This window comes from Pantherophis guttatus, chromosome 5 (genome assembly GCF_059756535.1).
Source record: "Pantherophis guttatus breed Tessera chromosome 5, ASM5975653v1, whole genome shotgun sequence".
Classification (NCBI taxonomy): Eukaryota; Metazoa; Chordata; class Lepidosauria; order Squamata; family Colubridae; genus Pantherophis; species Pantherophis guttatus.
In genome coordinates this window covers 38,856,574-38,870,986 of record NC_142067.1, presented here as the reverse complement: position 1 = coordinate 38,870,986, position 14,413 = coordinate 38,856,574, and the positions used below count along the sequence as shown (strand labels likewise).

The 14,413-nt window shown below is 32.8% G+C and overlaps 1 long non-coding RNA gene across 1 annotated transcript in view; it reads left to right on the top strand.

Annotated features, from left to right (window-relative positions):
• Nucleotides 1–12,869, top strand: part of LOC117664436 (uncharacterized) — a 51,366-nt gene extending 38,497 nt beyond the window's left edge. Inside the window, exons 2-3 of the long non-coding RNA XR_004591054.1 lie at nt 2,205–2,294; nt 12,782–12,869. This is a non-coding gene — a long non-coding RNA (uncharacterized LOC117664436). The remainder of the gene's footprint in view (nt 1–2,204; nt 2,295–12,781) is intronic.
• Nucleotides 12,870–14,413: the final 1,544 nt, after the last annotated feature.

Genomic DNA, 14,413 nt, shown 5'->3' with positions numbered 1-14,413 from the left:
AATAAATATAAGCAGATCAGGTGATATGTATTTGTATAATGAGGGAGGGTTAGGGTTAAAATACCCTAACCCTAACCTAATACCAATACTGCAGGCTACTTCTGATGACTACTGGATGCTTTCAATTTGGCAGTTTGAATCTCACCGTCTCAAGATTGACTCAGCCTTTCATCCTTCCAAGGCCAGTAAAATGAGGATCCAGATTGTTGGGGGCAATATGCTGACTCTGTTAACCGCTTAGAAAGGGCTTATATACCGCCGTGAAGCAGTATATAAATCTAAGGGCTATTGCTATTGCTATCAAGGTGTGCATAATTATTAGGTAGCTTCTTTTCCTCAGGCAAAATGAGCTTAAAAAGGATTTAACTGACTCTGAAAAGTCAAAAATTGTAAAAAGTATTTCAGAGGGATGCAACACTCTTGGAATTGCTAAGATATGGGGTGTGATCACAGAACATCAAACATTTTGTTGCAAATAGTCAACAGGGTCACGAGAAACATGTTGAGAAAAAAAGATGCACCTTAACTGCCAAAGATTTGAGAAGAATCAAACATGAAGCTATCAGGAACCCATTATTCTCCAGTGCTGTCATATTTCAGAACTGCAGCCTACCTGGCTTGCCCAGAAGTACAAGGTATTCAGTGCTCAGAGACATGGCCAAGGTAAGGAAGGCTGAAATCTGACCACTATTGAAGAAGCTACATAAATTGAAATGGCAAGGCTGGGCCAAGAAATATCTGAAGACAGATTTTTCAAAGGTTTTATGGACTGATGAGATGAGAGTGACTCTTGACTGACCAGATAGAACACTTAGCTTTCTGGGAAAGGTTCTAATGCTGGTAATGGAAGGTGAGGAAAAAAACAGCAAAGAGGACAACCAGAAAAAGATTTCAGTGGTGATAAGTCCACAGTTGAAAGTTCTGAAAGACCAAATTATGTATAGATCATCATAGAAAAAATATGGTCACCAGGAGTTGAAAATGATTTGATGGCACATCAATCAATGAATAATATGCATATATCTTTTAATACATATTTTAAATTATAATTATAGCTTATAATTTGCATCCAACAGTGTTTGTCTGCTGCAGCAAGCACTTATTTGTCTTTTTCAATGGAACACCTAACATGAAAAATATATAACTTTGGTACAGCAAATTTGAAGTGATCATCTATAAAAGAAAAAAACAAAGTATGTCAAACTGTAAAGGCAGAACTCTCATATTTATTTGCTTTGATGTCTAAAATAATCCTATATATTCAAAGCTAAATATTATATAATGTTCATAGAATTTATAAACTTAAATTCTTTAGGGAAGATGCTAAAGTACCTAAAGATGAACAAAGCCAAGATTTAAGGTGTGCTTAAATTTCTAAGCATAGAACAATGGTAGTTCTACAGTTCTGGTTTAATTTTATATTTCTTTCATAGACCAGAACATATAACATTGATATATAGACCAATGGGATGATATTTATGCTAACAAGTTCAAAATATGTCATTTAACTGTTGATCATTCAAACATAGGATATATGTATATTGAAATGTCTTATTGGGTATGCATATACAATATGCTATAAAGCCTACTTCTTCAAATAGTACCTCAAGATTTTTCAAATATTGTACATTAGTAGTGTAATAATTTAGGCTCCTGAAAACTGTTCATAATTCACAACTGCTTCACTAACTTTAAAGGATGCAAATTAAGGAATTATTTGGAGGGAGGGTGGCAGTTTTGCTGAAAAGCATGACAGCGGAATAAATCATGCAATTTGGTCACAGCTACATGTTGCCTTGAACACAATATTAAAGCCAACGTTTTCTACAAGAAAAGCTGTGACTGATATTTTATTTCCCATGTGTGTCATATCAAAGCATATAGGATGTCGTACTAGACACCTGTCATTTGTATAGAGTCCTTGAAGATTTTAGGTGCCAACATGTAGCTGAGAGTGATTAATGAACTGTTCAGGGTCCCAGAATAATGGCCTGCTATAGGATTGCCAGATATCTTGACCCTAATAAAACTGCTCATGTCATATACTCAAGATTCTAAAGATTTATACTCCAGATACTTTGTGATTATTTGAGCCTCATCCACACTTCTGCATGCAGTCACAGGGGGTACAATATCTGTTACAGTAAGAAAAGGTATTAGAAAATTCCATATATAACAGTCTTTTTTTCCTTTCTTTTTTTCAGCTCTGTTCATCGCTCAAAGTGGATGAATACTATGAATATGAATATCAGGCACAGCCCATAGGCTTGAAAGGATGCATTTAGCCACATAAGGTAATAGTCCACAGATCTAAAATAATGACTTTACTCTGTCTGCCATATCATAATTTCCAAACACAGCCATGTTTTAACAATGACATCTACTCCTTTTTTCAAACAGCAAAAATTTTATAGAAATTGTCCATAGTAGCCCATCACTATGGACAAATCTATTTTTTAATGATTGATTGAAAAATTGGAAATTCACCAAGTAAGTCATACTTAAGCTTCTTTTTTCTCAAAAGAAAAGAAGAAAAGGAAGAGGAAGAGGAAAGAAAAGAAAAGAAAAAAGAAAAGAAAGATACTTTTTATACTCATACTTTTAACTGATTTCAATTTCTTCCCGGTTCTTTGTTCTTATGCTGTAACTTTCATACATGGAGATTTCCCATGTACTTCAAAGAGTAAAATAAAGAGAATTAAATTCTAAACCAATAGAATGAGCTACATACATCATTTCAAAATATAGATGAAGGATTGAAGGGATTCATTATTAAAAGGTATTGATATAAAAGGTTCATTAACCCCCTTTTCATTTTGCCACTTTTCCTCTTCAATGTTGTTATGATGCAAGGTGATTTTAAAAATATAGCATTTCCTTGCAACTGTAATTTGGAATAGTGCAATCATATTGTACCATACTTCAAACTGTTCTAGTTCATTTCATTTCATTCTGCCTCTTTAGTATGTTTTTAACAGCATTGAAAAACCTCACATTTGCCCATCCTGAGTGTTTTAATAAATAATTCTATATTAAGTGATATGGACTAGGGATATTGCAAAATTTTATTTGGTCCACATTTTTAGAAGGACTGACATAATGCAATTTATAGAATTCAACTATTCTTTGGAATCCACATTTCCGCAAATTGTCTGGGGAATATCTCAATTCAAATCAAGCATTTTAATAAAAAAATGTTATGAACAGTTGTGTATAAAATCAATACAAATTTTCCTAAGGCATTTTAAAATTTTACTGAACTGCTCCTACCTATGTATTGCAGACTTAGCCAATATCCAAAGCAGAAATTGTCTGGATTTGAACTGTTATATGTAGACCCATGTTTTGTATTCTAAATATAATTAATTTTAACTGTCATGGATTGATGAATTTTAAAAATAGGGTGGCTTTTGTTATATGAGAATTAGAACTATGTCAGAGAGTTTTAAAGATTTTGGGTGGGAGAGTCACATTCCAAAAACATAGAAAGAGGCAGAAACCAGTACAATGACAAAAAAGCAAATGCTAATATATATAATTTCATTTTCTTGAATTTTGTTTTTCTTTTTTTACATACTAGTTGTATTGGAACAATTTATCAATTTATAGTAATGTTTTCAGTATGAATATGAGTACATTTTAATGTGTTTCTTAAATAATCTAAATGTTTTTTTAACAGTTTCATTTGTACAGTATTGAAATCAATCTCAGATAACATGTAAATATTTTGACTGCTAATTTATCATTTTTATTTTTGGTATATATCCAAGATTTTAAAACCTTTAAAAAAAAAAGTTTTATGTATTTAGACTTTGGTTTATTTTCTTCATTTTGCTTTTGGCTCTTAATTTCAACTGTTTTGTTTGTAAAAACTTCTGGATTTGATCCTAGATAGAATAGGAATGGTTGTGTATTGATTCTTTCTTGCTGCTTTAGCATAATTTGAGCACAGACTTTAAGCTTCCTGCCCAATAAGTAATGTCAATTATCCTTGGTTTAAAATGAGCTCTATTCTTCAATAAAATAAATACAAAAAACATGTAGCCAATATGTATTCATAAGTAATGAAAAAATTGATATGTAGCACACAATAATAGAGAAGATGACTAGATACTTTAGGCACAGCTACTAAACTATGTTATCTGATGATAACCCATTGTTAACTGAGCACATTTAACCTATTATAAAATGAAATAATTTTAGTATTCCTAAAGTACTTTTTTTTAAAAAAAGGTAATTAAAAATATGTTTTCCTTCTGAGTTTTACAGCAAGCAACAAATATATAATATATATATAATCCCATTGTATTAGAAAGGATATTTTGTTTATTTGTTGTTGGATTGTTTATTTATTAATGCAATTCTACGGCCAATGACCAATGCAAGAAACTCTGGACAGCAAAAAAAACAAAGGAACAAAACAAAACAAAGCAAAACAACTAAAATTGTACTCAATAAAAACACGAAGTCATTAATTACATATACCCATGCATCAGTGGTGGGTTGCTCCTGGTTCGCATCGGTTCGCAAGAACCGGTAGTAAAAATTTGTAGTAGTTCAGAGAACCGGTAATAACATTGGCTGGCCACATCCCTGAACCAGTCCCTAGCCCGGTCGCCACTCACTTACCCTGCCCACATCATCAGGGGCTTTTTTTTTTTTTTTTTTTACTTTTAAAAGCATTTTTTCTACAAATTCTTCGGCCAAACAAAATGCTTTTAAAAGTAAAAAAAAGCCCCTGATGATCACGCGGTTCAGCTGGGATCGTCAGAGGTGTCTGAAAGCATTTTTTCTACAACCTCTTTGGCCTCTTTGGCCGAAGAGGTTGTAGGGGAAAAAATGCCTTTAAAAGCCTCTGGCGATCCCAGCTGAGTTTCCTGATCGTCAGAGGCTTCTAAAAGCATTTTTTCCAACCTCTTAAGGTTGTAGAAAAAATGCTTTTAAAAGTAAAAAAAAAAGTTGGCCATGCCCACCCAGTCACATTACCCCCCACCAAGCCTGGCCCACAAAATAAGCCATGCCCACAGAACTGGTAGTTAAAAAAATTTAGAACCCACCCCTGCCATGCATGTTCTCTTAAACATCTCAATCCCAATACCTGGGAGAATCCTTCCATAATATAAAGTACTAGACAAGGGTACCATGGGCAGATCAAGCTAGTTTGTAAAGCCCAGATAAATTTATTAGCTTGAAAGTTTCAGTTTCTTTTTTTAACTGAATATTGCATACTACAAATTCTATGTAGCTTCTTAAAATGTTTTTCCACAGAACCATGATCACATATCCCCTTTTGTGGAAAATGCCTACACTTGCTCCTATAATGCATTATTTTACAAGCAGAATGATATAATGCATTCTTATACATTACTTTCTACTGTTAAGTTTTTGCATGTAAAATTCTTCAGTCTTGGTATCAGAGAGCAACTGCATTTCAGTTCACTTATTGATTCAAAAACTGTGCAACTATCCATATTCAAAGCAAATGAAATTGTCTCCCACATACAGAATGTATGTTGTAATTTTCCATGGCAAGTTTATATAACTGCAGTACTTCTGACATGCTCATTTTACTTCTGTAGCCAAGTAAAATTGGAAGAAAGCACAGTTTGTAATGTATGCAAAACACATTTCTCTCTAATTAAATAATGGCTAATAAAGTGTCAAGCATAATGTATGGTGCTTTTTAAAACATTACACTTATGGTATTACTTGACTCACAGATGCATTATGGTGCTGTTGTGAATATTTCTGCAAGCAATAACATTAGCTTTACCAATAGTCCATATGCTTCATGCATACTTTGTGACTTCTCAATTTTGGAAGAAGGAGTATTATGAGTAGTCATGTTCACATACAGAAATTTTCAGGCTTTCTTTATAGGTGACTTCCTTCGATGAAGCCTTTGATGGTATTGAGTAGGCTCAGTCTTAGCAGATGATGGCAATGGACAGCTTGCTTCTCCTAGGGACAGGACATGGGGACTTGAAGAGTTTTTAATTCCAGCTCAGTTTGGTGATCAAGATGTTGGCAGCTTGTGAAGAAATTTGACAACAGCTTAGGAAACCTAGAGCCTTTTAATGTAGGAATATTATTAGAATTTTCTAAGATTTATTTCCTTAATTTACTTCTAGAGAGGTAGTTAACAATCTAAACTAAGATAGATTTAAAATAAGTAAAATTTGCTAAAATTATAATTATTGAGCTTATTGAAGAGGAGGATAACAGAATAATAGAATTGGAAGGTCCTATTCACATGAGAATGTCATCTGAGAGAAGAAGACAGTCTTTTCTGCTGCAGTACTTGACTTTTGGAACAACATCCCCCCCACCCACCATGGTTAAACTGGCCCTCTCCTTGTTGACTTTCTGGAAAGCCCAAACATACGGCTTTGCCACCTTACCTGGGGATCCACATTAGTGGAGAGCCTGCTTATTATGAGTATCTTAATACTTTTAAGAATATTAATGGGGTTCTCCTGCATATTGTTGTTGTTTTTATGATAATTGCTTTCAGAAGTTGTAGGTGCTCCATCACTGGAGGCTTTTAAGAAGAGATTGGACAGCCACTTGTCTGGAATGGAATAGGGTCTCCTACTTAAGCAGGGAGTTGGATTGGAAAACCTCCAAGATCTCTTCCAACTCTGTTATTCTGTTATAATATGTGTGTGTGTGTTTAATGCATTTTTTTTGGATGTTTAACTTTTTTTTAAAAAAAAGAAAAGAAAAGTCATGCCTACATTTTCAGAACATTATAGTGCCTTGTTGGGCCCTGGAATATGGGAAAATGTTGTTTTGCATTATTTCTTTTTCATTTTTCATGTTGCCTCTCTTTTCCCACCTTTGTAATGTTTTGGGCAAATGTTAGATGCTGCTTGAAATGAGTGTGGCAAAATCATTACATAATTGTTTTCCAATATATTGGGTATAATTCTCTCCACTTAAAAAGTTAGAAAAGGGTTCATAAAACAAACCATAGGAATGATCTCCATTTATATTTGCTCTCCACTTATATTCCTTTTCTCAATTGTCCAATCATTTTTCCTTACCCCTGCATCAATGATTCTTTCTTCTGAAAATTATTGGCACTATTTCATCACAGCAATATACATAAACTTGCTTATATGTAATACTGATTTTTATATGTTTCATGTGAAGAGAAGATAAAGTTACTCTTTATTTCTTTGTTTTCTTATTTTCCTACTCCTCTGATAGGGTGAATTATATTGTGGCCCTAGGATCATATTCCTCCAAGTTTCTCTATTTTTCATTTAGCATCTTGATTATTATACATTCCAATATTATAGGAGAATTAGAATATTATTATTCTATGTATAAGTTGGAAAGAAAGAGTAAGCTTAGTATTGAATTTTTATTCAAGCATAGTTAATTTCTAATATTTTCAAAATCACATCTTTATGAATGTAGTGGTGTTCTTTAGTAAAGGCTCATACAGATATATTCATGACATGTACTGTACCAGGATACATTTATATGAAAACTTATACAAATATTACCAGAACCTTTCTAAAATTAAAATAGGTTTTAGATCAAACTCAATTTAAGATTGGAAAAAATAGAGAAAGCAAATTTAGAAGATTTAATCAATTCTTATTTTGTTGAATGGTAAAGTAATCACATTTATTCCTGAAAGAGTATAAACAAGCTACAAATTACAATAAGGAACATTGTTGGTAATACCGTTTCATTAATGGTGGCCTTATTTCATTCATTTATTTCCACTGCAATCAAAAGACTCTACGTGCATTACAATGTAAACATTAAAATGCCCACAATATAAATAATTCTAATTGAGGCATGAATAAAAATCAGAAAACAACCAATCAAAAAGCAATAAAAATAAGTGATATCTATAATATAAAGACCCTCTTTAACAGTTTGGTTCGTAATTATTTTCTGAAGCTGAATAAGCATTAGAATTTATGCAGTCTACAGCAAGAGTTCCACTAACGGTATATTTTTTTCATATATAAAAGATTGCACAAGAAACAATAATTGTTTTAGATTAATGCATGGGTTTTCATGCAAGACTTTAATGCAGAAGATAAAATGGCTTTTTTTATGTGCATCTCCCTAGGTACCTCCAATTCCCATCTGATATTGCTTTCACAAATACTATAGTGTCAAGGATATGTTTTATTTAAACTCAGAGACCCACAGATACACTGCAGGAGCCCCTGCCCTAGGAAACACTCCTTTCCCTTTGGATCTGTAGGCTCACAACCTTTTAGTCTTCTAGAGAGCAGTAAAGTGTTGGCTTTCCCCTTAGGCACTGTGAAATGGTGAGGTTAGAGCCCGAGGATTTTATGGTTTGACAGATTGGAAATTATGGGTCAGGTGTTTTATTCTTATTGTCAGCCATCCAGAGTTCCGTCTTACAAGATGGATAGCTATGTATGTATTTAATATCAGGTTGCTTACATTATAACCAGCCCCTTCTGGAAAATTCTAGCTTTTAATCATTTGCTTATTTTTTTCCCCTCAGCTTCCGGCTCTACAACATCCATATTTTCACATTTTTCACAACTACCCAGTATATATCCCAAATCTCCAAATTTTACAACTTTAGAAGTTGCAGACTTACATAACTTTCTTCAATATAAAAATGAAGTCCAGTAAAATAATAGTAGTTTAATTACTGTCACACGAATAGAATGAAAATCACTAAATAAATTTATGAATTAATATTGAATGAGTTGAAGAGAGAAAGAAAACTGACAATCTGGTTATATGGAGCTGATGAAGTTATTAAGACAAATTTAAAAAACAATGTACATAATAGTATGTAGCTATGATAGAAACAAAAATGGTTTGCAAGCATGTAAAAATATGGCTCAATAGTATTGTTGTAAACCAGGTATAGCTATATTTCTTTTTCTTTCTTTCTTTTTTTCCCTTTAATTTCTTTTTCTCATTACATATTACACAAGTTGTGGAGGAGATTCCTCGGTCAAAAAAGTAAGCTGAATTGTGATATATAATTAATCCGATATTGTTGAGGAACAGGGAGAATGTTTGATAAATATTATAATTTATTTATTAGACAGAATATTTTTAATTAAGAATAAAGCTCTTTTCTCACTGTTTTGTTTCAAGAAACTGCAAAACATTGATTAGTGTTAGAAGTATGCCATGGGAGCAGATTTGTTAAAATTCTGAGAAAAGGTCAGAGGAAACAGAGTAGAACAAAAATACAAAAGGGTAATTGCAGAATGCTTAAAGCTATACATTTTTAATATACTTACGTTCACAGAACAGTGTGTTGTGTGTGTGTGTGTGTGTGTGTGTGTGTGTGTGTGTGTAAGCTAGAGCTCAAAGTATTACTGCTAGATTTTAAATATACCATAAATGAGAGTACTGAAATCACATTGATGGAATCATAATGCTATTATAAATTGGACTTTGCCAAAAGTGTTTTATGGCTGTGTTCATGCAGGTTCATTCTACAGATCTGTTCATCACTTTAAAACCAAGGGTATTGTTATGATGCTAACTCAGGTAATAAATATTTCAAAAGATAGTTGTCTTCCTTTAAATCAAAAATAGCAAGCTTTCAGGATGTTGTATTTCATTGTAGAATGGACTTTATATATTAGCTTAAGGCACTATATTTCAGATAGTTATTTTCTGCTACAGTGAAAGGAAATCTGTATTTAAAATAGCCTAAAAGAGCATGTAAGTTTTTGTAGCAAAAAGCCAGAATATTTAATGAGCTATAACCAGCATTTATAGAAATGTATTCAGCATTTGTATATGTAATAATTTTAAAAGCACAACATATACTGTTACAGTTTATGGCAGATCAAGAAAAACAGTGTCAAATGCAAACCACCAGATCTACATGTGAAGAGTTTAATTAGATATTTTAATCCTCAAGCAATAAATCTCAGACTAATGGTTTGCATCTAGGTAAGACTAGATAAAGTATTCAAGGGAATGAAACTTTGCTCCCTTGTACTACATAGGGATTCCAGATTAATTCCCTCTTTGACTCCTCCAGATGACTCACCAAGTCTCTCTCCAACAAGCCGAACTGTAGTGGTATTGCATTTTATTGAACATTATAGTCATGGAGAACACTCTGTACAACCCTTTTTTATTTCCTATTTGAATATATGACTTGAGGACCATGAATTCAGTTTGGGTCTTCTATATTATCTAGCCATGTTGTCTTCTCTCAACTTGTTTTTATCTTTTCCATTGTCTTTGCCTTTTCATTTACTATTTTAGCTTTAGTTTCATTATTAGTACTTCTAGTTCAGTGGGTTTCCTTTCTTCCAGGAAAGTCATCCTTTCTTCTCCCTTCTCCACCAGAAACTGACAATTGTTCTCTCTTCAATTTTTCTTTCCAGAAACTTGATTCACTCTGTACAAACTTTTATCTCCTTCATTCTTTGTGTCTCCAATTTTTAGTCAGACCAGCATTATGTCCTTCAGCAACTGTGTCTCTACTACCAAATCTCTATATAGCAGGATGGGCCAATGGGCCAGGTGGCTGCCAAGTTGCTTGTTTTAATGTCAAAAATTACAAATGTTCTTCCATTTGTTTTGAAAAAGGAGAAAAAGCACAATAACCTTTTCTACTAGGGGATATAGTAAATGGCAGCCAGCATTCCAAAAAACAACCTTGCCTGACAATTAAATTATTCATATGGTCACAATGTTTGGAATCTATCATCTTTCTTCAAAGTTTGAACTATATCTTAGAAAAGAGTCAAGATTTATATTAGATTTTCAAATATCACTCATAAACCTGAAGAGAGTAGCCACAAATTACTCATGAATTATTCACTTACCATTTTATTAAAATATTTTATTAAATGATTTATCCTTTGCTTTATTCAATTTTATTATGAATGCTAATGAACAGATGAAGATGAATACGAAAAAGATTCACAAGAGAATTAATTGACCTATTTCTCTATTACTCTCCAAAAACATTTAAGTAACAATATTTATTGAATAATTTGACATTTGCTTTTCAGAATATGACTAGCTCTAGAGTCCCAGTGACAAATTATATATGCTGTTTTGTTCTCTGTGTTAATGCCTTATGCCATGCTGTTCTCTATATACATTTCCAGTGGGATATTCATCACATTCATAATTTGGCTAATGATATTACCTATATAGATACAAATCTTTTCTCATCCCCAAGTGTGAAAGGTATTTAAAAGCCTGCTGACAATGCTTAAATTATCTGGTGCAGATCCCTGTCATAATCTACATATTCAGTGCACCAAACTGTATTCCATAGAGTCAGAAACACAACTACCCATAATATAGTGTTTCTAAATCAGAGAATAGAAATGAAAAAAATTCACAAGGAAACAACTATAATGAAATAAAGTTTAGCATACAAGAGAATTTGAGAGGAAAAGGCACTAGCTGAGTGTAACCCTTTGATAGCTTGAGGTTTGTTAAAGATTTCCTATAATTTCACAAGGCATGGCTAGAACTGACTCTTTATTCTAATAGCTGAATAGGGCCTCTTTTGCAGCCATTGGTACACTCAACATTAAAGCTGATTCTCTATTTTACAGGCTTTTAGATCTAAATTTGGTATTGTCTCATGTTTTCCATAGTAAACCCAATGTACACACATTATGCCTAGTCAGTTCTACGTGACAGTTGTATGTTTATATTTTGCATTCCAGTCCTGGAAAATGCTAACTGCTAGCTTAATTATTTGCTAGATATTACATATCTGAGTTTTTTTTTTTCTAAACTAGAGATTCAAAATGTCACAATTTAGTTGGCGTTTGTACCATATTCTAAGGAAGAGTAGTTTAATCCAGTTAAACTGGAATAAATTAGGCAATCATGATCTGATATTTTAAAATTAAGGCTGTAATAGTGAAAAAATAAAATGATACTTGATTTATTTTACTTTATCATTGTTATAGACCACTACTGTGGATAACATATATATAATGGCTGATGTTCTTGTCTTGTCAGGAACAACATTAATGTATAACATTTCATTAACATGTAAAAAACAAAAATTAAAATTTATGGTTATTTTTTTTTAGAGATCTCCTTCTAAGGAGAGATTGGATTAAAGCTTCATTATTATTTTATATTGTCCATTCTTTTTACTTACCATAAGTGACTCTGTGCTATTAGTTTCTGCTATTAAACCATATTGAATTGATAAGGAATTTTCTAATGATTTTGAGGGATTTATGGGGTTTATTTTCAAATTAATACAGAATATTCAATATAGTGATTTCCACAACAAACTGCTTATGAAAAAGAATGGAGAATTTGAGGCTGTATTATTATCCCTAGATATGTTTGCATATTATTACAATTAAATTAATATTTCTTCTTATTATCCTATTGTTATCACATTCACATTTCCTTTTCTAAAAAGTCTACCTTATTATCTACCTTTGGTATTATTATTATACCAAAAACAGACTTGGTATTTTAAAATATTTTATTAAATCAACACTATTTTCAATGACATTTTACTTATAATACTACAATAAACCATCAAACAAATAAAAAATCTTAACCTCTCCAATGCCACTTTTCAAAAATATATTCTTAAAAATATCTGACTACATTTGTTTTTGCAAAGAAATGCTTCCAGATGGATAGCTACATGATAAACTGTATCTTCTATTAACTCTGATTTCAGTTTGAGATTTGAATGAGTGTTGACAAACTCAGGAAGCTCAAACAATTTCCACAAGCATTCATAAATCTTTCAGACCAGAACTTACATGAGATTGTATTTTTATTTATTTGTTATTAGATTTCCCCTCCAAAAGGCATCCATTCCAAGCAAAGTACAAAAGGGCTTCAGATGATCAGATATTGATTTCTGCTACCTGGCAAGAGAGCATAAATAATGAGGATAATAGTCTGCATCACTGATGGAGAAGCAACGTCTGGCTCCAAGCTGAATGGGCGGCAGACAGGATGTGTCACATACTCAAACTTATTCAATGGATACACTATTGTTTTAAAACAAATGGTTGCCTTGCTTTCTCTAATGAAAGCGTTTGGAAATCCCCAAAAGAAAACCAAGTAAATATACTTCTGAAAAATACAAAAGTAGATGCTGATCTTTTTCTTCATTATTTTATATAATGTTATATATACATTTTCACAATTAAATTCATCGAAGACAGATTTTTGCTGGTACATTTGTTTACAACCCTCAGTTTATATTTATTATTATTTTGGATGTATTTGTTCTGAAAACTTTCAAGGATTTTGTTGTTTTTGTCGTTCTGTCAGGTGCCCATTAACAGCCCTATCAAAAGTGTGTTTAGCTTTCTATACTGCTTTAAAATATAAGATGATGTGCTTGTTTTGGGCTTATTTATTTTTTTATCAGAAATAAATCCAAAATGGAGTAAAATAATAGAAAACCAACAAATACAGAATTTTGAATGTTAACAATCTTACATCATTGTAACAATCATAGGAGTAACATTAAACAACGCAATGAAAGGATTGCTATGACTTAGTGTTGTGTGGAAATCTCTCTCTCTCTCTCTGTCCCTTCTCCCTGTCTCTTTTTCTCTGTCTTCCCAATACTTAATCAGATAAAATAGAATTTCATCTTCATTTTTTTTTAAAAGATAATTTTTTGAGGTCTTCCATTTCTTATATTTGTTTATGTGTTAATTTCCTATATTTTTACAGTTATCTGTCCTTAAAACTTTCTGTTTTCCAGCACTTCCATTAATTTGACACCCCCCCCCCAAAAAAAATGCCATGATATCTTAGAAAGGGTGTCAGAGGAAAATAGATTAACTGAATCCTTCCAGTCAGGTTTCAAGTCCTGGAACAGTGGTCAAATAGAACTGATTGTGCTTGTTGATAATGCAGAATAGAAATAGCACATCCAGCATTGCTATTCTTGTTCTCACAGTGGCTTTTAATGCTATTGCTCATGAGTTCCTTCTGGAGTAGACTAGAAGTTGGGGGAACAATATTGTGCTGGTTGTCTTCTTTCTTTTCCGTTGTGGTAGAGTAGGCATGAGAGTACTCCTGTTTCATATCTACACAATCCAGTAAATCCAGGTCAGTCAATGATAGAGGATTAAGAATTTTCATAAGGATCCAGTGATCCTTACCCTTGGGAATAGGATGGTACAACAAAATTAGATACAGTATACAATTCAGAGCAGTGGTGGCTTGCTACAGGTTCATCCTGGATTGGGCGAACCAGTGGTGGTGGCGGCAGGAGGCTCCAGCCAGCTACCCTGAATGAACCGGTAGCAACGGGTTTTGAAACCCACCCCTGATTCAGAGGTGTTTCTATACTTCACCTCATGCTAAAAGTGACCAAGATGGACAGAGACTAAGAAGGCATTTGTACAACTTTAGATTGTGCTGCAATTTTGCCCCTTCCTAGATCAGAAGCATATGCTTT